At 41.7% G+C, this 26,504-nt stretch overlaps 1 pseudogene; it reads left to right on the top strand.

The window, feature by feature from the left end:
- Nucleotides 1-26,504, top strand: part of LOC126994419 (glucose dehydrogenase [FAD, quinone]-like) — a 75,280-nt pseudogene that overhangs the window by 27,428 nt on the left and 21,348 nt on the right.

Raw genomic sequence — 26,504 nt, 5'->3', positions numbered from 1 at the left:
TTTATCACGTGCCAGGTCCTTCAGCCTCTCGAGATGGAACACAGTAGTGTTGCATCTCGAAATTATTTTTGACCTGACATGCAGCTTGAGTGTAGCAACAAAAAGCCTATGGTTAGTTGCAAATAACTAAATAACTCAGCACTCCGGTAAACCCTGCAGTTCTGAAGGATCTTTCAACGAGTGCTTACGAGAATGTGGTCGATCTCCTTAGCTACCCCTCCGGCATCGCTATACCATGTCCAGCGGTGCAGCTCTGGTCTCTGGTACCAATTCTCAACCTTCTGGATTTTGAAAAATTCAGAGGAGAGACGAAGACCTCGAATGTTGCAGAAATTGATAAGAAAGAGGTTCGAGGAGTTATCAAGACACCTGTCAAGTCGGCAGCCAGAAGAGAAGTCCTCCCTGGGGGAATTTGTGCCCCCCCCCCCAGGCGGGGTCTCCGAGGCAGGGTGAAGGTGCGCCATTTTGAATTTTGAATTTTGGGCAAATGTGTGTCTGCTGTGTGAATGTAGTGGAGTGGGGAGAGAGAGATGATATCTCTTTAGAGATCATGCTGAACTACCTCTGGTGTTGATGAGACAATAGGGAAATGGTTAGTGAGGACATGGAAGGGTCTTTGGAGGGTTTCAGTACCTCCTCATTTCCCATATATACCTCACTGGAGTGGCTTGCGCCAGTTTTGGTAGGTGTCTTCACCTTCTTCAGCCACATATATATATATATATATATATATATATATATATATATATATATATATATATATATATATATATATATATATATATATATATATATATATATATGAAGCGGACGTAGAACAGTCACCCTTTTGGGCCGGTTTACACAGACATGCAGACATGCATGGACTGCCAGCAGGACATGGAAACCTCGTTGTTATAATTTTCCTTTATTCCTTTGATGTGGCTTGGGACAAAGAATCCTCCATTTTGTATGCCGTACATGCCCCGCGTAGTCGTGAAAATATGTGGAAAAAAATGATGACATAATCAATTCACACATCCCAAACTTTCTGGCTCTTTGCACTCAAGCATAAGTCATATATTGTTGCATTCATAGCTGAAACTATTCTGAACACTCTTATACACAGTATGTGAACTCTACATAGCTTAACATTGTGTTATAACATAGAAATATTACCAAAAGATACTGACCACCAGTGCCACGGATTGAATCACCGCCCCATATCGCTGAATCCAGATTTCAGCTCCACTTATAAACGACAGACCCGCTGCCCGCATAACCCAAACAAACGAACGTCGGCGGCTGCGTGTAAGCGTTCTTAACGGCACCTATGTTGCCTTATAATAGCACCATACAAGTTTACCCTTATAGCACCATATAAATTTTATAGCATCATATAAATTCCTTACATATTAATACTTTACATAATAACAATGAGGTATCATGAGGAATATTGATACCACAGTTACACGGCTCCCCTAAATTATAGGACAATTTAACATATAACTACTTAAAACATTAATTATAACATGAGTATTACGCATACATGAAATATTGTTGACATTATCGTTGTATCTCCTGAGTACAAACATATAATTTAAGCTCCTCGGTAGGGGCACCCTGGTCTTCCTGAGTAGTACATTCTAACAAGAGAACAAGACTATAAACAGGCCTTTCAGCAATGTTCATTGCCTTCATTCTCTTCCCTGAGTTGTCAAAACATGACTCTGACATCATCACTTTCACTTTTCTCACAAGGCCATACTCACTTGGAAAACACTCAGTTATTCTGCCTTGCTTCCATTGGCTTCTAACTAGGTTGTAATCCTTAACAATAATAATATCATCCACCTTGAGGTTTCTTTGGGGTTTCTACCATTTATTTTTAAGCTGGAGAGACTGAAAAACTTCCCTTTTCCACCTTGACCATAACTCATTTGCAAGGAACTGTACCCTACGCCAACGTTTCCTGGAGAATAAGTCAACTCTTTCATATTTACCTGGAGAAGGTATCGCAGTCTTTGATTTCATAGTTAACGGAGTGTTGGATGTCAGTGGTTCTAAGCTAGTAGGAGAGGTAAGGTTATCCACAGTTAGAGGTCTACCATTTACAACTGTCTGTGCTTCTATCATGAATGTTCTAAGTGTTTCATCATTTAACTGAGGTCCATGTTGATCAAGTGGCACTGACAATATGCTTCTCACTGTTTTTATTTGTCTCTCCCACACCCCACCCATATGGCTAGCATGTGGTACATTCATCTTGAAATGAACCCAATCACAACTGTCCTTCAGTAATTCAGTTCTACGTAAGCTTGTTGGTGGTAGCGAGTGTTCTAAGTGCTAATCGGTTCACGGATAGAGAAAGTCATATCCGCCAGGGTTACTTTATTGGACAAAAATACAAGGAGTCATTGAGACAAACACAACACAATGAAAAGGTGTTTGTGTGGGTATGCGTTTGTGTGAATGTTGTGAAGTGTGGGTGATATTCAAGTGTTGGTGTATGTGTGGAACAATGTGTAAAGATGGACAACAAAAGGACATAGACGGACAGTCAAAGGTAAACGAGTACAAGGAAAGTTAAACATTGAAGACGCTACATACACAGGGACATGTAGGGACGATGAACATTAAACACGAAAACACTGATAATCTTAGTCCGTGTTTACAGCGCCCCATTTTCTTGTCACTGAGGGGAAGGAGCACGGAATTCGAGCGGTGACTGCTACAAGCTTCTCCTTATCCATTTTTCTCAAAGAGTTGGCTAACTAATTTTTTGCACCCAGAAAGTTTATTCCTTGATCTGATCTTAACTACCTTACTGGCCCTCTTCTTTCTATAAAGCGGCGGTAGGCACTGAGAAAGAAAGTACTGTCCAGAGTGTTTGCTGTCTCTAGATGGACTGCACGTGATACCATGCATGTGAAAAGAACCCCATATCTCTTTATCTCTTTACGTCCCTCTTTGATGTAGAAAGGACCAAACAAATAACTGCAGCATAAGTAAAGGGAGGGGAAGGTTCTAGCCTATCTTGTGGCAAGTTTGCCATCTTTTGACCTTGTGTGTCAATTCTAACTCTTCTGCACACTACATATTTTGAGACATGTCTAGCCACCAGAGATGAGCCCCCCAAAATCCAGTACCCAGATGCTCTAATTTCATTTAGTGTTATGCCCCTACCATAATGATGTACCTTTTTGTGGTAGTAGCAAATTAGTAGATCAGTAACATGGGAATCCTTAGGCAGGATTGCTGGATGTCTTGCTACTTGATGAGTAGATATTCTTATTCCTCCCCCAACTCTTACTATTCCATCTTTACTATGAAGGGACCAAGTTTGTACAACTTGCTTGTTTTCTTTACTGTTGTTTCTCTTCTATTTGTCTGTGGGGAAGACTCATGGTTTCCTGCACCCTTCAGCATCTTTATTTCATCATGGAAGGCATGAGCCTGAGCCTGCCTTATTATCTCATTTTCAGCTTCTTTCAATTCTTGTACTGTCAGTGGAATGTATTATTGGTTTCTTCCTTTATATGTCCCATCTGCATCCTTCTTGTACATCCCTTGAAGTCTAAGGCACACTGCAATGGCTCTCCTCATACGGAACCAATCAGAGAAACAGTTTAGCTTCTCTAGTACATTAAATGGCTCATGTGTCTGTGTAGCACATGATGCAACTCTTTTTACTTCAGGATCATCAGCTTCCAATTCATGATGCTTTGATGGGTCATCATTCATCTCAAAGGGTTGCCACAAGAAGTGTGGCCCATTCCACCATTTGTCGTTGTTAATTAACTCTTCTACAGACTGCCCTCTGAAGGCATACTCTGCTGGGTGTGCTCTGTTTCCACATACTTCCAATGACTTGGTGAAGTTTGATCTCTTATCTGCTGGACTCTGTTGGCTGCATATACATGAAATCTTTTAGAATCATTGTTGATGTATCCCAGCACTACCTTACTGTCTGTCCAAAACACTTCCTGAATACCTTCATAGTTTAACTCCTTCTTTAAGACTGAACTGATTCTCACCGATACTACTGCTGCTGTGAGTTCCAATCTCAGCACAGTGATGGCTCGGAGGGGCGTCACTCTTGACTTTGCCGTGACAAGTGCACAGTGTATTTGATCAGCAGTGTTGATCAGTCTTAAGTAAGAGCACTGACCATATCCCTTTTGACTGGCATCAGAAAAATGGTGCAGGTCAACTTTCTTGATTTCACCAAATCCTTCATAGGCTTGTAACATCGTGGTATCTTTAAGTGCTATAATTTATGTAGGTCATCTCTCCATTGCTGCCACTGTGGCCTCACATACTATGGTATCTCCTCATCCCAACTTACTCCTTCACAGCATAACTTCTGATTATTCCTTTGCTAATGAGGATGAGAAGAGACACGAGGCCTAATGGATCATATATTGAACTCACAGTAGACAATATGCCCCTTTTTGTGAGTGGCTTTTCTTTGACTTGTATTCTGAACTAGAAAGTATCAGATTCTACACACCACTACACCCCAAGTGTTCTTTCTACAGGTAACATGTCTTTACATAGATCCAGGCTCTTGATGAGTTATTCATTTCTTTAGGAGCTATTGCTGCTAACACTTCCTTACTGTTTGACAGAAACTTATGGAGATTAAAACCTCCCATTTAACACAATGCCTTGCTTTCCATCAGCAGATCAATGGCATCCTTTGGTGTTGGTACTGATTTAAGTCCATCATCAACATAAAAATCCTTTCTGATGAAGTTTACTGCATCATATCCATACTGAGCCTCATAGTCATTTGCAGCTTGCTTAAGTGCAAAATTAGCAACACTCGGAGATCATGTTGCTCCAAACAAATGGGCCGTCATCGTGTATTCAAGCATATTCTCACCTGGATCTCCACTATTTCACCACAGAAAGCGCAGCATATTTCTTTGTTCAGGATTCACCTTCACTTGGTGATACATTGCTTCTATGTCACATACAGGGGCTGTCATCTCTTGACAGAATATACATAGAACCCCAACCCGATTGTTAGTTAGGTCTGGGCCCTGCAACAGGTGACCATTTAAGGAATGACCTCTGTAGTTAGCACTGCAATCATACGTATACCACTCTTATCCTCCTTGGTTTCTTTGGGTGGTAAACACCATGGAGAGGTATATATCACACCTGACCATCTGCTCGTTGCAAATCCCTGGTTGGCACAGTTTCTGCATAGCCTTTGTCAATTAAGTCTTTCATGAATTTTTCGTAATTTTGGTGGTACTTTCTATCTCTCATAAGTTTTGCCTTTAACTTCATGAGCCTATGCAAGGCCATGTCCATGTTGTTTGAAAGCTTGATGTCATTATTCTTAAGTGGAAGAGGCAACTCATAATGCCCTTCTCTCTGCTGATTCACTCCCTCTCTCATCCTTTTCAGGAATCTTTTGTCATCATAGGAAAAGGGAGTGTTGTCAGTTCCTTTATCATTAACATCAAGCTCAAACATGTCTGAGTAGGAACAACAAGGAAACTACCTTTTCTTTCTTCACTGATGACAACTTCTTGGGCTATAGTTCTATATGCTCTCGCTACATCATCTGAAACTTTCTTAGTTTCTTTAATTGCTTGGCCAACAACGCCCCATCCTAAGTGTGTTTTTAGTTCATAAGGATCATCTTCATCTCCCACAATAATCTCTTTGGGATTAATGGCTCTGATGCAGTTAGCTCTAATAACAAATGCCACTTCTACATTTGAATCATAAGGCATCAGTTTGTTAGAGATACTTGCTAAGAGTGGTCAGGTTTGAGCTGTTTGCATGGTATCTGAGCGTCTTTAGCAGGAATATCTTCCTTGGAATATGCAGGTGGAAGATTTATTTGCATGTGCTCACTGAATCCTCGAACAACAAGTCCACCGATTTTTGTGCAGGGGACTACCTGTTCCCCTGTTATTGTGGAGAGCATGTGCTCAGGAGTATGCAGTGACAGTCTCAAATCGGTTCGAAGTGCTTGGCACCCTGGAGGACCCTGTAGAGTTGTGGGATACCTTCAAACGTGAGACCCTGCAAGCTGCCAAGGAGTGCATTGGAGAGCGCCCGAGATAATTATAGGAGTGGCTTTGCCTCGGTGGAGACGCTGGAGAGTATTGAGGAGAGTCGTGCTGCCAGACTTGCTGGGAAACGGGACCAATACAGGGCTCTGTCACGAAGGACTAGAACTCTCGCTGAGGAAGTCGAGGGCCATTTAAATGCGAATGACCTGCTTACCGAGCCCTGAAAAAGCTCCGCTCTAAGTCTCCCTCTCAGGTGAGCGCTATCCGAACAGCTGACGGCTGCCTCGTGTCGGACATGGATGGGCAGAGGGCTCGTTGGACTGAGTACTTTGAGCAGCGGACCCTCCACGTGGACAGCTTACAGTTGATGGGTTGCAGGTGGCGGATGCTGACCCACCCATTGACGAAAGCCCACCCTCTCTGGGCGATGTCAGAGAGGCTTGTGAACGTATTTTTAAGCATTATTTTTAAGGTGGTTATGTTAAGTTTAAGGCGCAAACTGTTATCTCACTCGTCACAGGGCCGGTGTTACCGTGGCCTGCTTCACAAGCTGATTGTAGTAGGTGAGATAACACAATAGCCTTTACTTAAGTGAGGTGTGGCCGAGCGGTAGCTGTTTTAAGTTCACTTTAGTTCACTTCAGTTCTCTCTCTCACTGGGACATTAAAAGGTGTGTGTTTTTAGTATAAAATGGTATTGACAATTTTACACAATAATTATATGAGCGGTCACACGAAACGAGAGCCAGCCACACCACAGAGCGCGGATGGATGGTCACCGTCCGCCACACCCAGCGCGCGGAGCGGCTGATCACCGCCCGCTGGTCGCTGCCCACGGTCTTCTTTTCTCTTTTCCGCGTTGCTCACTCTTTTTACTGGATCTTGATTCGTCCCGGAAGGATGTGGCTTCCGGTTGATGACTGCTGATGAAAGGCATCATTTGCTGATCCTTGCTGATCTGGCGTCAGCTCATCACAGCTTGTTGTTGTTAAACATCCTGTTGTGCGACACCGACCGGGTGTTGCAACATATACAGTCATACATTCATATGCACATGACGATATATATATATATATATATATATATATATATATATATATATATATATATATATATATATATATATATATATATGCAAGATGGCGCCACTATAAACGCTCGCCTGCGCTAGAACGGCTGGGCCGATCATCAGGCCCTACCTGGAAGAAGCCTTGGGCCGACTATCAGGCTCCACTAGGTAGATGCCTATCGGCGCAACAGGCAACGACGTAAAAAAAATATATATATATATATATATATATATATATATATATATATATATATATATATATATATATATATATATATATATATATATATATATATTACATCGCTCGATCCCCTAAAAGTCGCGACCCCGTGACTTACCCCACCTTTACATTGCTGTGCCTACCCGTTTTACAGTCGCCCAAAGTGTACTAGCTAAGCGTGGTCTTGTTACAGTTGCTTTAAAGATTATCACACAAGTCAGAGCCCGCCAAACGATACAACATATTAACATAGTAACAAGAAATGGGTAATGTACATACAAGTCGAGGTAAACAGGGCTAGAGTCATGGTTGTGGAAGTTGAGTACTATTCCGAGAAAACAAAATAATAGCTCGAAAAATTATTTACATGATACATCCTAGAAAAAATAAATTGACTAAACTGTCATTAGGATACATGGTAATGAAGCTATTTGGAATAGTAAAAAGAAAAAGGAAAAATCCTTGAAGAAGATCTGCTACACACTGAACCTTCGAGTCACACCTTGACACAAAACTGTCGCAAAGAAACACTCATCCGTTGCGTGACAATTATTTGCCAGTGTCGTTACCCTCGGCACGCCTTCGAGACGGGAGGGGTATACAACAATAGATAAGGTTGTGTGAAAGGCGGTAATGTTATCCGTAGTCTCCTAATAGTTACAATGTGATAACAAGGACAAGTCTGGAGATCCTAAGAAGCATCGGCTGTCAGCACCATTGACTCCTGATACTCCGTTTTTCAGGTCTACAGTACTATAAAAGAAAATCCTGTCACCAAGTTGTGAAATCACTGTTGTAACAAATCTCACTGAAATATATAACTCCAGCATAATTGATTAAAGTAATTCCAGCATTAATAAACATCAAATTAAAAAGACAAATTTCCACCTATCCCTCGATCGTAACGAACGTGGATGACTGACATCTCTGACGCCAAAAATAATTCTCGTAACTCCATTTTGGGAGATTTCAATGTTCACCACCAGTTTTGGCTTTCATCCTCTTTCACTGACCAGCCTGGTGAACAAGCCTACAACTTTGCTCTCCTCAACGACCTAGAGCAATTGGTTCAGCACCCTACTCGTATTCCCGACCGTCTTGGAAACAGGCCCAACATTCTAGACCTCTTCCTTACCTCTAATCCTTCTGCTTACTATGTCAAACTGTTCTCTCCGTTGGGCTCCTCCGATCATAACCTTATTTCTGTACCCTGTCCTAACGCTCCTGTACATCCTCTGGACCCACCGAGGAGGCGATGCTTCTGCCATTTTGCTTCAGCTCGGTGGGACGACCTGAGGATGTACTTTTCCGATTTCCCGTGGAATGATTACTGCTTCCAGGAGAGAGACCCCTCTGTGTGTGCTCTGCGCATCACAGAGGTGATTGTCTCTGGAATGGAGGCATACATTCCACGTACTTTCTCTACTCCTCATGCTAAAAAAACTTGGTTTAATCACGCTCTTTCTCGTGCTGTCAAATATAGAGAGGCATCTATACATTTCAGCCCGGAATCGTGCCAAATCTATTCTTCGACTTACCAAAACTTATTTTATAAATAGAAAATGACAACACCTTGCTTCTTCTAATTCTTCCCGTGATTTCTGGCATCTAGCCAAAAATATCTCCTCCAATTTCACTTCTTCCTCTTTCCCTCCTCTCCTTAACCCTGACGGCAGCACTGCCGTCTCATCTGTCTCTAAGGCTCAAACTTTCTGTAAGAACTCCACCTTGGACGATTCTGGGCATATTCCTCCTACTCATCCCCCCTCTGACTCCTTTATGCCTGTTATTAAGATTCTTCCTAATGATGTTTTCTATACCCTCTATGGCCTCAACTCTCAGAAGGCTTTTGGACCTGATGGAGTGCCTCCTATTGTCCTTAAAAACTGTGCTTCTGTGCTGACACCCTGCCTGGTCAAACTCTTTCGTCTCTGCCTATCAACATCTATCTTTCCTTCCTGCTGGAAGTATGCCTTTGTACAGCCTGTACCTAAGAAGGGTGACCGCTCCAATCCCTCAAACTACCACCCAATAGCTTTACTTTCATGTCTATCTAAAGCTTTTGAATCAATCCTTAACCGGAAGATTCAAAAGCACCTTTCCACTTCTAATCTTCTATCTGATCGCCAGTATGGATTCCGGAAGGGGCGTTCTACTGGCGAACTTCTTGCTCTCTTAACTGACTCTTGGTCATCCTCTCTTGGCAGTTTCGGTGAAACTTTCTCTGTTGCGCTAGACATATCGGAAGCCTTCGATAGAGTCTGGCACCAGTCTTTACTTTCTAAACTGCCCTCTTTCGGATTCTATCCCTCTCTCTGTTCCTTTATCTCCAGTTTCCTTTCCGGCCGTTCTATCTCTGCGGTGGTAGACGGTCACTGCTCTTCCCCTAAACCTATCAACAGTGGCGTTCCACAGGGGTCTGTCCTATCACCCACTCTCTTCCTGTTATTCATCAATGATCTTCTTTCTATAACAACTGTCCTGTCCACTCGTACGCCGACGACTCCACTCTGCATTATTCAACTTCTTTCAATAGAAGACCATCACAACAGGAAGTACACGACTCAAAACTGGAGGCTGCAGAACGCTTAACCTCAGACCTTGCTATCATTTCCGATTGGGGCAGAAGGAACCTTGTGTCCTTCAATGCCTCAAAAACTCAATTTCTCCACCTATCAGTTCGACACAATCTTCCAAACACCTATCCCCTATTCTTCAACAACACTCAGCTGTCACCTTCTTCAACACTAAACATCCTCGGTCTATCCTTAACTCAAAATCTCAACTGGAAACTTCATATCTCCTCTCTCGCTCAATCAGCTTCCTCGAGGTTGGGCGTTCTGTATCGTCTCCGCCAGTTCTTCTCCCCCGTGCAGTTGCTATCCATATACAGGGGCCTTGTCCACCCTCGTATGGAGTATGCATCTCACGTGTGGGGGGGCTCCACCCACACAGCTCTTCTGGACAGAGTGGAGGCTAAGGCTCTTCGTCTCATCAGCTCTCCTCCTCCTACTGATAGTCTTCTACCTCTTAAATTCCGCCGCGATGTTGCCTCTCTTTTTATCTTCTATTGATATTTCCACGCTGACTGCTCTTCTGAACTTGCTAACTGCATGCCTCCCTCCCGCGGCCCCTGCTGCACACGACTTTCTACTCAAGCTCACCCTATACTGTCCAAACCCTTCTGCAAGAGTTAACCAGCATCTTCACTCTTTCATCCCTCACGCTGGTAAACTCTGGAACAATCTTCCTTCATCTGTATTTCCTCCTGCCTATGACTTGAACTCTTTCAAGAGGAAGGTATCAGGACAGCTCTTCTCCCGAATCTGACCTTGCTTTTGGCCACCTCTTCTGATTCTTTTATGGGAGCAGCGATTAGCGGGCTTTTTTTTTATTATTGTTTTCTTTTTTGTGTGTGCCCTTGAGCTGCCTCCTTTGTTGTAAAAAAAAAAAAAAGAGGCAGAAGTTGAGGTCTGCTACTCGTCTTTCTTAATTTTATTTTTTTCTCAGTCATTTTTTCCTTTTGTTGTGAAGCTACCACAGATGGCAAATTATTTTTGTATTTACGTACCTTTTTTTTTTGGTCAAGGGTTCTTCACCTAAGATTGTATAATGGATCATGTGAGGAAACATGACGGCGATGGCCGAGCGATATTATGGTGTATATTTATGTGCATCATTTGAATGATGCGCCCTGAGTGGTGCCCCGTGTTTTTGGCGGCTAATCTGCCTTTCCGCGTCCCGCCACACACACTGAGCGTCCTGTCTCAGTGGGGATCAGACACTCGACTTAGGAGAGTACACCGCTTCACCTTCCCTCGCTCTTGTACCTAATAAATTTAAGAATAGGAACAGGACATATTCTTTACAACCCACCAGTACAGGGTTGCACAGGACCATCCTAGTGACCCAAGTCACAGTCGTGGAACACAATTTTGGCCACCGTGACTCCTTCTTCCTTTGCTACCTGGGTTTTCCCAACTCACCCCACCTCCTCGTTGTCCTTCAAAGTAAAAGCATGAAGTCAAAGAGAAAGTCGTAAACACCTCAAGGGAAGAAGAGGAAGATGAAGAAAGTTAGAAAAATCCAGTAGAAGAAGAGAGTGGCGCATACGAGGTAGAAAATACTGAGCAGCAACCTGGCGACAATGAGTGGGGTGACGTACTATGATACCCTCACCCTCATGAGCGTAATATCCTTTTAAAATAGGAAGGGGCCAGGTGCCAAAAGCTCTAAATTGGTTGTTATTAGTATAAATATAAATTTTAGGTGCCTGGATTGCCGTTTCGTTCAGTAAATGTAGATCAGTATGAGGCAGTGGCTGAGTGATTAGCGTAGCGGCGCCGTGTCCAGGACGACGCGGGTTCGCGCCCCGCCCGGTGCCACAAGCTGAGATTTTTCATTCACCGCTGAGTGACCTAAGACTACACACATGCTGTCCAGTAGACCACCTATCAACTCAGACTCTAGAGTCTCTCTAAAGGAAAGGGTCATTAATGAGCTCCGCGGGGCAGCATGAGCCAAGCAAGATGGCACCCCTATAAACACTAGCCTGCGCCACAACGAACTGGCGCCCACCAGGCCCAACCAAGAAGGCCTACAGACGTCATAGGCGGAAACGTAAAAAAAAATAATAACCTTTAATTGCACATAACTTTTTTTCTCATTAGGTGTGAATATGTTTCATCATCTCTAAAACGGTTTGACTTATTTCCAATCTGATTACAGCATTTATCAGAAGAATGCAGTAGGCATTTTGGAAGCATGTTCATCGCTGCAAAATGCATGAAGCATTAATAACGAATAAAAATGTGGTAAAATTAAGGACACAAAAAAATAATCGCTAAAATACAATTTCACGGCAACAGCTGAAATCATGCTTCCAAATGTGAAGGAGTGATTGTGTTATCAAGTGGTGTTATCAAACTGACATCAGAGTATATATAAGGAAGGAGAGATGGAAATAAAAAATTGATGATAATACATATTTATATATATATATATATATATATATATATATATATATATATATATATATATATATATATATATATATATATATATATATATATATGAACAAGACTTATCCCATGGTCTTCAAACTTGACGAAAAGCACTGCTTAACTATGAAGCTTATGAGGTAAAAATAGCAGACAGGTAGAAGCCATAGTTCTTATTTCATTTAACGACCCAGTAAAGATTCGAATTTGTTTGCCTCCATAGATATCAACAACACCATATAATCGTGCTGAGCGTGTAGCACAGTGGGTTTGGCCAATCTGTTGAGTGACTTCTTGACAAGACCCACCGTTGTTATGCAATTTACTACCAAGATATGTGAAACTTTTGGTGACCTCAGTGTCCTCATCACAAGCATGAACAGACTGAACTGTCTCTTTCAGTCAGACTCGATAAACTGAATCTTGACTTTGGCCCAGGAGATCTTGAGTCCCAAAGGTTTCGCCTCAAGCTATCACCAGGACCTCCAGCGACTCTACGAGAAGTACAATATCATCAGCAAAAAATAAATAAATAAATACATAAATAAAAAAAAGGTCAGTGATCTTGATGTTGACGACAGACGCTCCGCATCGACTTTGATCAACAACTTTGCCTAGTACCCGATGAAAGTGATAGCGTTATGGATGGCGTGATGGATGGAGTGGTGGACGGAGAAGTGACGAGGCAAGGAGGTAGCCGTAAACGCCGCCCTCATAATTCATAGCTCTCTCAGTCCCAGGGTAAAGGCGAGTGAGCAGATCAAAAATTCTTCCATGAATCCCACGGACCCGTAGATGTCAATTGCTTTCTTGAGATCGACATATGCTGGGAGTAGCCCCTTCCGAAACTCAAGTCAGTGTTCCACAAGGATGCGAAACGGTAGGATCCGGTTAGTTATTGACTTCCCGGGCATTAACCCAGATTATTCAGATCTCTGAATAATGAAGGAGCAGCAATTGAGCGAGCACTTTGCCTGGAACACTGGGTATTGTAATACTATGGTATTGTCCGTCCACTTACCCTTTCTAGATGGGGGCAACCAACTCCTTTTCCAGTAAGCACCGCATGTAACCCATGGATCATGGCTTCACTCCTGGCTTTTAGCATCCTCGCGCTGATATTATGAGTCCCAGCCGCCTTTTCACCCTTCTCCTTCCTCATAACCTCTCTCACGTGTCAGCAGCCTTTCCACCCTTCAACTTTCTCACAGCCTCCCCCACCTTTCGTCTATTGGTGGATCAGCCGTTACCATCTGCATACCAGACGTAGGGATCTGTCTGTTTGGGGGATCTGCCGTATACGGCTGCCGAAAGTATATACTAATGACACCCGTGCCTATCCATATCGGAAAATATCTGCCGATATGCCGTTCGGATAGTAGTCGTCAGAGGTGTGGAATTGAAGCGGACTTTTACTGATCTTGCAAGGCAGACTAAGGTCATTTGCATTAAGACAACCCTTGACATCCTCAGCTAGACCTCTGACCTCCACAAGTGAGTTATAAAGCCATTTCGCTGCAATATCATACAATGGCAGTGTTTCTAGGTAGTTTAATGTACATATGTGAAGGAATAAAATAAATAATTAAAATATTATTTTATCGTGTCCTGAACCTTAGTGCCCCCGTGAAAGCGATAACGTGTCTTGCAATAGCGTGTTAATGATCTGATTTTTTTCAGACATGTAATAGAAAGGGATAAGGAAGGTCAAGGAGGGGTTATGAATGCTCTGCAGATGAACTATTACAAAACTCTTTACGAAATTTTGACTTTAAAAACTAATTTGTTCTACTTTTTTGATAATATGAAATATTGATATTGGTGGTACTAATGTTCTATATTAAGAGCCAGGCTCTAACACTTCCATTTGTCGTTCTTTTTTGTTTTGATTTTCCATAGGTACTGTAGATAGATCTTTTCTTTCTTTTTATCAGGTGCTTTTCGACGACCGGAAACGAGCTATTGGGGTCAAATTTGAGAAGAACGGAAAGGTAAGGAAGCATTTTTTATTCATCGGATATCTGCATGTCTGTCTTTCTACATATCAGTCTATCTGTCAATATTGCTTAGTGCTTCCCTAATTTTCATCAGTCTCTTGTCCTGCTTGTCTGTAGATTTTCCTATTACAGTTAAACATGCATATCTCTATATATGAATTTAATAATATACCAGTCACTCAATCAATATATTTGTCAGGTAGATAATCTGTCTATTCTGCTATCTCTGCTTATCTATTTATGTAAATATCTATCCATTTACTTTATTGTTACTGTTTGTCAACAAAAATAAAAATAAAAATCTGAAAAAATATTTTCATCACAAAAAAAAACTTTCTACATCTCAAGTGCACTTCTTTTTCCCTGACCAACCTCCGCGCTATAGACGCGAACAGTAATGGCACAGCGTGAGGTTATAGTGTCTGCAGGGGCTGTAGGTTCCCCGAAGCTGCTAATGCTTTCCGGTGTGGGGCCCGAGAAGCATCTGAGGCAACATAAGGTAAGGTGGTATGCGGAGGGGGGGGGGGGGGGAGAGCGAGAGAGAGAGAGAGAGAGAGAGAGAGAGAGAGAGAGAGAGAGAGAAATGGTATATGATAAACAAATCATAAAAAAACTGCGTTAGAAAAATAGTAAATAAAAAAATACTGATTATATATATATATATATATATATATATATATATATATATATATATATATATATATATATATATATATATATATATATATATATATATATATATATATATATATATATATATATATATATATATATATATATATATATATATATATATATATATATATATATATATATATATATATATAAGGCGTTGTATGGAGGAAGGTGTAAGGGACAAACTGTTTTTGCATGTGTGATATGCACTAAGAAAGGAAGGCTACACTTCCAAGGAAAAGAAAATAGAATTTATAAGACAAAATAATGACCTTGTATTGCTTATAAATAGTGTCTTCATTTTATCAAATTTCACGTAATTTTATCCGCTCCATTCCTAGTAAAAAGTGGCATGTGTAAAAAGTGTGATCCAAAGGTTGCCTGAATACTATCTACATCCGGCTATCTATCTCTATCTATATATCTATATCTACATCTATATCTACTTCTATCCACATATCTATCTATTTAACTATTTATCTATCTTCATATATATATATATATATATATATATATATATATATATATATATATATATATATATATATATATATATATATATATATATATATATATATAGGTTGGAAGAGGTAGGAAGACACCTACCAAAATGGGGCAAGGACTCTGGTGAGTTATATATGTGAAATGAGGAGGTTTCTGAAGCCCTCCTAAGACCCTTAAAATTTAATCAATAACGGTTATATATTGTCTCGTCAAAACCAGAAAGTATTTAAGCATGCTCTCTAAAGACATATACTCTCTCTATGTACACTACACTACATTCACTAAACATACACCTTTTCCAAAAATTCAAAATTCAAAATGGCGCTCCTTCACCCTGTCTCGGAGTCCCCGCCTTGGGGGGAACACAAATTCCCCCAAGGAGGACTCTCCTTCTGACTTGAGAGGTGTCTTGATAACTCCTCAAACCTCTTTCTTATCAATTTCTGCAACATTCACGGTCTTCGTTCAATTTTTCATTCTGTGGAACACGATCTCTCCTCCTCTTCCTCACCGAAACCCAGGTCTCTGAGGCTACTGACAGTAATCTCTACTCTGTTCCCTCCTACTATCTCTATCCTAAATTTCAATTCAAAGCTGGAAGTTGCGCCTACGTGCGCAACATCACTTGCTCTCGTGCCCACGACCTTGACTCTTCAGAATTTTCCACCATCTGGCTAAAACTGCATTGTCATTCTATTACTAAATACATCTGTGCTGTTTATCTCTCACCTAACTCTACTAAGTATGTAAAATTCTTTGTCTACTTGAACTCTTGACCTACTCTCCCTTCGCTGAAATCCCTCCGTCACTGACCAGCCTGGTGAACAAGTCTACAACTTTGGTCTCCTCAACGGTCTAGGACAGTTGGTTCAGCACCCTACACGTATTTCCGACCGCCTTGGAGACCGGCCCAACATACTAAACCTCTTCCTTACGTCTAACCCTTCTGCTTAATCTGTCAAACTGTTCCCTCCGTTGGGCTTCTCTAATCACAACCTTATTTCTGTATCCTGTCCTATCGCTCCTGTACATCCTCTGGACCAACCGAAGAGACGATGCTTCTGGCATTTTGCTTCAGCTCGGTGGAACGACCTGAGGATATACTTTTCCGATTTCCCGTGGAATGACTACTGCTTCCAGGATAGAGACCTCTATGTGTTCCTAGCGCATTACAGAGGTGATTGTCTCTGGAATGGAGGCATACATTCCACGTACTTTCTCTACTCCTCATGCTAAACAGCCTTGGTTTAATCATGCTTGTTCTCGTGCTGTCAAAGATAGAGAGGCAGCTCACAAAATGTACCAGAGCCTTCACACTCCAGCTAACCATGATCTTTATATTTCAGCCCGAAATCGTGCCAAATCTAATCTTCGACTTACCAAAACATCTTTCATGAATAAAAAATGTCCAAACCTTGCTTTTTCTAATTCTTCCCGTGACTTCTGGCACCTAGCAAAAAATATCTCCAATTTCATTTTTTTTCATATTTCCCTCCTCTCCTTAACCCTGACGGCAGCACCGCCATCTCATCTATCTCTAAGGCTGAACTCTTCTCTCAACCTTTCTGTAACAACTACACTCTGGACGATTCTGGGCATATTCCTCCAACTCATCCCCCCTCTGACTCCTTTATGCCTGTTATTTAGATTTTTAAAAGTGATGTTTTCTATGCCCTCTCTGGCCTCAACTCTCAGAAGGCTTATGGACCTGATGAGGTACTTCCTATTGTACTTAAAAACTGTGCCTCCGTGCTGAGACCCTGCCGGGTCAAACTCTTTTGCATCTGTCTGTCAACATCTACCTTTCCTTCCTGCTGGAAGTATGCCTTCATACAGCCTGCGCCTAAGAAGGGTGACCGATTCAATCCCTCAATCTACCGCCCTAGAGCTTTACTTTCCTGCCTATCTAAAGCTTTTGAATCAATCCTTAACCGGAAGATTCAAAAGCACCTATTCACTACTGACCTTCTATCTGATCGCCAGTATGGATTCCGCAAGGGGCGTTCTACTGGCGATCTTCTTGCTCTCTTAACTGACTTTTGGTCATCTTCGCTCAGCCGTTTCGGTGAAACCGTTGCGCTAGACATATCGAAAGCTGATAGATTCTGGCACAAGTCTTTGCCCTCTTTCGGATTCTATCCCTCTCTCTGTTCCTTTATCTCCAGTTTCCTTTCCGGCCGTTCTATCTCTGCGGTGGTAAACGGTCACTGTTCTTCCCCTAAACATATCAACAGTGGTGTTCCACAGGGCTCTGTCCTATCACGCACTCTCTTCCTGTTATTCATCAATGATCTTCTTTCCATAACAAACTGTCCTGTCCACTCATACGCCGACGACTCCACTCTGCATTATTCAACTACTTTCAAAAGAAGGCCATCCCAAAAGGGAGTACACGACTCCAGACTGGAAGCTGCAGAAAGCTTAACCCCAGTCCTTGCTATCATTTCCGATTGGGGCAGAAGGAACTTTGTTTCCTTCAATGCCTCAAAAACTCAATTTCTCTACCTATCAACACTATACAATCTTCCAAACACCTATCCTCTATTCTTCGATAAAACTCAGCTGTCACCTTCTTCAACACTAAATATCCTCGGTCTATCCTTAACTCAAAATCTCAACTAGAAACTTCAAATCTCCTCTCTCGCTAAAGCAGCTTCCTCGAGGTTTGGCGTTCTGTATCGTCTCCACCAGTTCTTCTCCCCCGCACAGTTGCTATCCATATACAGGGGCCTTGTCCGTCCTCGTATGGTGTATGCATCTCACGTGTGGGGGGGCTTCACTCACACAGCTCTTTTTGACAGAGTGGAGTCTAAGGCTCTTCGTCTCATCAGCTCTCCTCGTCTTACTGACAGCCATGTTGATTCTCTTTCTATCTTCTATAGATATTTTCATGCTGACTGCTCTTCTGAACTTGCTAACTGCATCCCTCCCCCCCCCCTCCTGCGGTCCCGCTGCACACGACTTTCTACTCATGCTCATCCCTATAATGTCCAAACCCCTTATGCAAGAGTTAATCAGCATCTCCAATCTTTCATCCCCTTCAGTGTTACACTCGTGAAGAGTTTTCTTTCGTCTGTATATCCTTCGGCTTATGTAACGTCCTATTTCAAGAAGAGTGGATCAAGACACCTCTCCACCCGAAATTGAACTCTCTATAGGGTACTCTTTTTACTTTTTTTGTGAGCGGCGAGTAGCGTTTTTTTTAATTCTTTTGTAGCCCTTGAGCCGCATCCTTTGATGAAAAATATATATATATATATATATATATATATATATATATATATATATATATATATATATATATATATATATATATATATATATATATATATATATATATATATATATATATATATATATATATATATATATATATATATATATATATATATATATATATATATATATATATATATATATATATATATATATATATATATATATATATATATATATATATATATATATATATATATATATATATATATATATATATATATATATATATATATATATATATATATCATCATCATCATCATTTCGTTTAACGTCCGTTTTCACTCTTCCTGAGTGGTTATGGCTCTCCTCCATTCCACTCTGTCTTCTGCCTGATGCTCATGCAATCCCATCAATGCCAAGTCTTCCTGTCTACACCTTATCCACGTTCACCTAGGTGTACCAACTGGTGTCCTTCCTTCTACCTCCAATCACTCTAAAACTTTCAGCACTGTATGCAACCCTGCTCTCTTCACATGTCCATACCATCGGAGTCTTTCCCTTCTGAGTACTGTTTCCAGGTCCTCTACTCCACATCTGTTAGCTACATCTGCACTGGACATCCTATCTCAAAGATTATATACTATATGGATAGCTTACTGAAACGTCACCGATGACGTCATTTTGAGTTAAAGATAGACCGAGGATATTTAGTGTTGAAGAAGGTGACAGCTGAGTGTTATCGAAGAATAGAGGAAAGGTGTTTGGAAGAATGTGTAGAGTTGATAGGTAGAGAAATTGAGTTTTTGAGGCATTGAAGGACACAAAGCTCCTTCTGCCCCTATCGAAAATGATAGCACGGTCTGAGGTTCAGCGTTCTGCAGCTTCCAGTCTGGAGTCGTGTACTCCCTTTTGGGATGGCCTTCTTTTGAAAGAAGTTGAATAATGCAGAGTGGAGTCGTCGGCGTCTGAGTGGACAGGACAGTTTGTTATGGAAAGAAGCTCATTGATGAATAACAGGAAGAGAGTGGGTGACAGGACAGAGCCCTGTGGAACACAACTGTTGATAGGTTTAGGGGAAGAACAGTGACCGTTTACCACCGCAGAGGTAGAACGGCCGGAAAGGAAACCGGAGATAAAGGAACAGAGAGAGGGATAGAATCCGAAAGAGGGCAGTTTAGAAAGCAAAGACTTGTGCCAGACTGTATCGAAAGCTTTCGATATGTCTAGCGCAACTCAGAAGGTTTCACCGAAACGGCTAAGCGAGGATGACCAAAAGTCAGTTAAGAGAGCAAGAGGATCGCCAGTAGAACGCCCCTTGCGGAATCCATACTGGCGATCAGATAGAAGGTCAGTAGTGGATAGGTGCTTTTGAATCTTCCGTTTAAGGCATACAACGAGGTCAAAGTGTCATATTACTTCAATCGTCATGAATTTTTTATGGTTTGAGTGCAGTACTTTACTGATCATTCACCTACAATATCAAGATGATATCTTAAAAGAAGAAAAAATAAATAAACTTTTTATGTAAATTTACTACCCATTTAAAATGGGGTGAGTTTCTGTGTTTTTAATCCGATTTTAGTTTTCTTTATATGAAATTAAAGAATGAACATTCCTCTACTTCTCCAAGTTAGATAATCCATGGATTCGAAAAATAATAGTACTTATGAATTTTTTATTAATGTACTCATTTTCTACTATTTTTTAATGTTTCCATCCTTCTTGTGACCAACCAATACAATCTAGAAGGAAAATCTAACTACCGAATGTTGCTGTTTTACTACTCTATCCAAAACTGCAAACAAATTTAAGATCGGTTAAAAACTTTCAAATCTCAGGAATTTTGAAGTTAAGGCAATGCACTTTTGAGATACGGGCATTTAAAGTTACGTAAGTACATATTGATGTTCCTCGTCCTTGAATGACCACACTGTGCCGAATATTGTTAGTACCAGGTATTGTAATGTTCCTGTCTTGCTATTTAGGTGATCTTGAGTCATGAACATGGCACCTGAACCCACTTCTTGTTGAAGTATTACTCACTCAAAGGTGAGGGTGTCAGGGAGCCACCGCCTCCCTCATTGTTGCCAGTTTTTGTTTGCATCACTTGGTGTTAGAAACTATCTGGGTCGTAGGATTTGCTTCCTTCCTTTTCTGTTTTAATCTTCTTTCTTGGTTATGATGATCTGTCAGAAGCTCTGTCTTTCCTTGTCTTGTATTCGTTTTCATATTTTTTTTGTTTTTGTTGTATGGTGAGATGGGCTCTTCTCTCTTGAAACTGAAGTAGAAGGCTGTGGTAACGGTGGTGTTGATGCAGAAGCATCAGGAACAGCAGTCGTGGCAGCAGGGAGCGAGTGAGAGGTGATGGTGAGCAGCGGTGGGTGGTGGCGAGTCAAGCCTCGCTGCTCCATGTGGAACGCCTGTCTGTCTCACTTCATTATCTACTCGACCATGGCGTGCCTTCTTCAAGCAGGCAATCCTCTTGACAATGACAGCCTTTCTTCTTGGCATTTGAACTGGATGAAGCCATCATCAGCAGCAATTTTGTCATAAGAGGAAAAAAAAGGCAGTATGGGAGTAAAGCGTACACACCTATGTCCATCCTCTACGTGACAAGGACGCGCACTGATGAATTCTAGTGAGAGCTACTGTCCCGCGCGCACAGGAGAAAGTATCAGACACCACCAGAAAGAAAACTATTCGTGTCTAAATACTACAGTGTTTTTCCTACAATTTTTTTTCTGAAGGTATCTTCTGCCTCACGTGACCTTGACTGAGCGCGCGGGGTAATTTAAACGGCGATTTAAATGCCCATTTAAACTCGGTCGGTAAAAATTCTTCCTGTAATGTTTTTTCTATGCCTTTAGGGAGATCATTGACGAAGTTTCTCATTTTCGATAATTTTTGCATTTTTCACCTGAGTCGTTTGCCTTAAGGATTGATTCAAAAGCTTTAGATAGGCAGGAAAGTAAAGCTATAGGGCGGTAGATTGAGGGCTTGAATCGGTCACCCTTCTTAGGCACAGGCTGTATGAAAGCATACTTCCAGCAGGAAGGAAAGGTAGATGTTGACAGACAGAGGCAAAAGAGTTTGACCAGGCAGGGTCTCAGCACGGAGGCACAGTTTTTAAGTACAATAGGAAGTACTTCATCAGGTCCATAAGCCTTCTGAGAGTTGAGGCCAGAGAGGGCATAGAAAACATCACTCTTAAAAATCTAAATAACAGGCATAAAGGAGTCAGAGGGGGGATGATTTGGAGGAATATGCCCAGAATCGTCCAGAGTGAAGTTATTACAGAAAGGTTGAGAGAAGAGTTCAGCCTTAGAGATAGATGAGATGGTGGTGCTGCCGTCAGGGTTAAGGAGAGGAGGGAAATATGAAAAAAGTGAAATTGGAGATATTTTTTGCTAGGTGCCAGAAGTCACGGGAAGAATTAAAAAAAGCAAGGTTTTGACATTTTTTTTTATTTATGAAAGATGTTTTGGTAAATCGAAGATTAGATTTGGCACGATTCCGGGCTGAAATATAAAGATCATGATTAGCTGAAGTGTGAAGGCTCTGGTACATTTTGTGAGCTGACCCTCTATCTTTGACAGCACGAGAACAAGCATGATTAAACCAAGGCTGTTTAGCATGAGGAGTAGAGAAAGTACGTGGAATGTATGCCTCCATTCCAGAGACAATCACCTCTGTAATGCGCTAGGAACACATAGAGATATCTATCCTGGAAGCAGTAGTCATTCCACGGGAAATCGGAAAAGTATATCCTCAGGTCGTCCCACCGAGCTGAAGCAAAATGCCAGAAGCTTCGCCTCTTCGGTTGGTCCAGAGGATGTACAGGAGCGATAGGACAGGATACCGAAATAAGGTTGTGATTGGAGGAACCCAACGGAGGGAACAGTTTGACAGAGTAAGCAGAAAGGTTAGAGGTAAGGAAGAGGTCTAGTATGTTGGGCCGGTCTCCAAGGCGGTCGGAAATACGTGTAGGGTGCTGAACCAACTGTTCTAGACCGTTGAGGAGACCAAAGTTGTAGACTTGTTCACGAGGCTGGTCAGTGACGGAGGATGAAAGCTAAAACTGGTGGTGAACATTGAAATCTCCCAAGATACATAGGAATACATAGGAAGAACAGACACCAGAAGACCTATCGGTCTATGGCGAGGGTGTCTGTTTACTATCGCTACTACTAGTAATCTACGTGTGGTAGGAGAGGACAGAAAAGATGAAGGCTCCTCCCCACCCACCTCTCCCTCCGGCAACGTGCCGGCAGGAAATAGTTAGAAGAGAACACCATGTACCTTTAAGGAAGAAAGGGATATGGAAATTTTACAGTAAAGAGATAAATAAGAGGAAATTACTACCCTTAACTTACACTACTACTTAATAAGATGGAGATTTCAGCGAAGGGAGAGTGGGTCAAGAGCTCAAGTAGTCAAAGAATTTTACATACTTAGTAGAGTTAGGTGAGAGATAAACAGCACAGATGTATTTAGTAATAGAATGACAATGAAGTCTTAGCCAGATGGTGGAAAATTCTGAAGAGTCAAGGTCGTGGGCACGAGAGCAAGTGATGTTGCGCACGAAGGCGCAACATCCAGCTTTGGATTGAAATTTAGGATAGAGATAGTAGGAGGGAACAGAGTAGAGATTACTGTCAGTAGCCTCAGAGACCTGGGTTTCGGTGAGGAAGAGAAGGTGAGGTTTAGAGGAGGAGAGATGGTGTTCCACAGAATGAAAATTAGAACGAAGACCGCGAATGTTGCAGAAATTGAGAAGAAAGAGGTTCGAGGAGTTATGAAGACACCTCTCGGGTCGGCAGCCAGAAGGGGAGTCCTCCCTGGGGGAATTTGTGCCCCCCCCCCCCACCAGGCGGGGACTTCGAGGCATTGCTTATTTGAGCCATTTTGAAATTTGAATTTTGGGAAAAGGTGTATATGTTGTGTGAATGTAGTGTGGTGTTGATAGAGAGAGGATCTGTCTTTAGAGAGCATTCTGAACTATTCTCCGGTGTTGGTGAGACAATAGGGAAACGGTTAGTGAGGTCATGGGATGGGTCTTTGGAGGGCTTCAGCTCCCTTCTCACCTCCCATATATACCTCACCGGGAGTGGCTTGCTCCCGTTCGGTAGGTGTCTTCCTACCTACTCCAGCCTCCTGAAGCCCTATCATAGTATATATTGCTTCAGTTGTTTATTTTCGAGGACAAAAGCCCAACTGACATTTATCGATTCTTATTATCCTTCTCAGCCTCTTCTCCAGGAATTTTTCATATACCTTCATGCCATGCTCCAGTAACTTTATCCCTCTATAGTTACCACATTTCAAAGTGTCTCCTTTCCATTTAAAAAAAAAAATGGGTATGTAGCTTCCTTTCCAGTCTTATGGTATATCTTCCTTTTATAATACATCGTTTAACACTCCTTGCTTTCCTGCTGCTTTTATTAAATCCTTGAAGCACTGAAGTTCCTGCTGCTCTATATATACCATTTTTCATTTCCTTAAGTGATTCTTTTACTTCCTCTTTTGTATTTTTTTTCTTGTGGGCCTTCTTCGTTTTCAGTTTCATTTAACAGTTCGCTGAAATATTTACTCCATCTTTCCAATATCTTTTCTTTCTCCACCATGATGTTCCCTCCTTTATCTTTTACAAACTTTGCCCCAACTACATCTGCTCTGTCTCTTTTCATTTTTTTCGCAATTTTAAACGTCTCATTTTTTTTTTATTGTCTCCCTTCTCTCTCCCTCACCCACTCTTCTGTTGCTTTCTTATTTGCCTTCGCTAAACCTTTCCTTGACTTTTTCTTCTTTTCTTTAAATACTTTCTGTCATTTCTTGTAGGCCTCCTTATTTTCCTTGATGGTCTGCTGCACTATTCCATTCCACCACCATGTCTCTCTTTCCTTTCTACTAATTCCTTTTGTTTCACCACACGCTTCTCTCCCTGTTTTTATGATACTGTCGTTGAATTTTTCCAACCCTCCATTAGTTTCTTCATTTTCCCTTTTCACCGCTGGTATGATTTTTTTAGGGGCTTACGGCCGTAGTATGTCTTCCCCTTTCCCTTTCCGTCCCCATCCCCATACGCGGGTATGGGGTAGGTATATGCCGCCCCGTCCCCTTCCCGTCCCCGGGGGAGATATGCGGGCCAGACCAAGACCAATCTGCACGTCATAATAATGTTGGCAGCACTTTCAAACCAATAATTACGGAAAAGGAGATAAATAATGCATTTTTCACAAAACATTGTATTCATACACATTATGAAAAAAAATAGCGTTGTTGAGCTACTGGTAAATAACAAGTATACGGATAAGTTAACTTATGAGATAAGTTGGTATCCATGACTCATCACACACACGCGGGCAGCCACACTGAGTTTGCCATGTCGTGTCATTTATGGTATTTTTTGCCTTAAATGTTAGTGGCCTTTTTTATGATATATGTTAAGTGTTGCCATAAAAATAATATATTTAGTCATCAATCAGCCGTTTTCTGCCATTTTCGGGGACAATTATGAAGGAATCCAGGAAAAAAAAATTACTTGTTGTACAATATGAAACTTCATAGAACAAAGTGTAGTAGTATTCTCACCAATGTTGTTTATCCTTCATAATAGCTTAATCAAAGGCATACAGCACACCCCATTTCCTCTAATTATGGGTAAGGGATCTGATGTTTCAGTTACTAAATAGTTGTGCATGTGTGAGATACTTCAAGGACATATGTCAATAAACTTTTTAACATTACTTTTTTTTTTTACAGCACAGAGAGCAACTCAAGGGCAACATAAATAAGTAAAAAAAAAAGCCCTCTAACTGTTGCTCTCATATAGTGATAAGTAAAGAGTGGCCAAAGGAGAGGTCAATTTCGGATGGAGATGTGTATTGATACACTTCTTGGCAGGAGGAAATACAGACGAAGTAAGACTGTTCCAGAGTTTACCAGAGACGGGGATGAAAGAATGGGAGGGGGGGAACAGTATAGGGGTGAGCATGAGAAGACAGTCGTGCAGCGGAGCCGCGGGAGGGGGGGAGGCATGCTGTTAACAAGTTCAGAAGAGCAGTCAGAATGAGAATATCGACAGATAGAAAGGGATGCAACATGGCGGCGGAATTTGAGAGGTAGAAGGCTGTCAGGAAGAGGAGGAGACCTGATAAGACGAAGAGCCTTAGACTCCACTCTGACCAGAAGAGCTGTGTGAGTGGAGCCCTCCCCCCACAGAGTGGAATCGCTAGCGTATAAGTGGATAGGACAGTTTGTTATAGAAAGAAGATCATTGATGAATAACAGGAAGAGAGTGGGTGATATAACAGAGCCCTGTGGAACACCACTGTTGAGAGGTTAAGGAAAAGAACAGAAGACCGTCTACCGCAGCAGAGATAGAACAACCGGAAAGGAAACTGGAGGTAAATGAACAGAGAGAAGGGTATAATCCGAAAGAGGTCAGTTTAGATAGCAACGACTTGTGCCAGACTCTATCGATATGTCTAGTGCAGTTGAGAAAGTTTCACCGAAACGGCTAAGAGAGGATGACCAAGAGTCAGTTAAGAGAGAAATCTGCCGCGCATTTTTCAAATGAACTGGGCAGAAAGTCACACAGAAGTTCCAGGTAGCTGCTTTTATTCATCCTCACACCTTTAGGGAGCACCACCAATTCTCCTACTCCATGAAAAAAAAGTAAGCCCACACCATGATGGCTGGAGGGTGTTTTAAAGCCGGGACAATGTACTATGGCAGCAGGGCATCACTGCCCGGGCGGGGGTTCACACTACCTCCCCCATTGCCTGTCACTGTGAACATTGCC

The sequence above is a fragment of the Eriocheir sinensis genome, unplaced genomic scaffold, assembly GCF_024679095.1.
Source record: "Eriocheir sinensis breed Jianghai 21 unplaced genomic scaffold, ASM2467909v1 Scaffold790, whole genome shotgun sequence".
Taxonomy (NCBI): domain Eukaryota; kingdom Metazoa; phylum Arthropoda; class Malacostraca; order Decapoda; family Varunidae; genus Eriocheir; species Eriocheir sinensis.
Note: the sequence above shows the minus strand (reverse complement) of the source record. Positions and strands in the feature narration are given on the sequence as shown.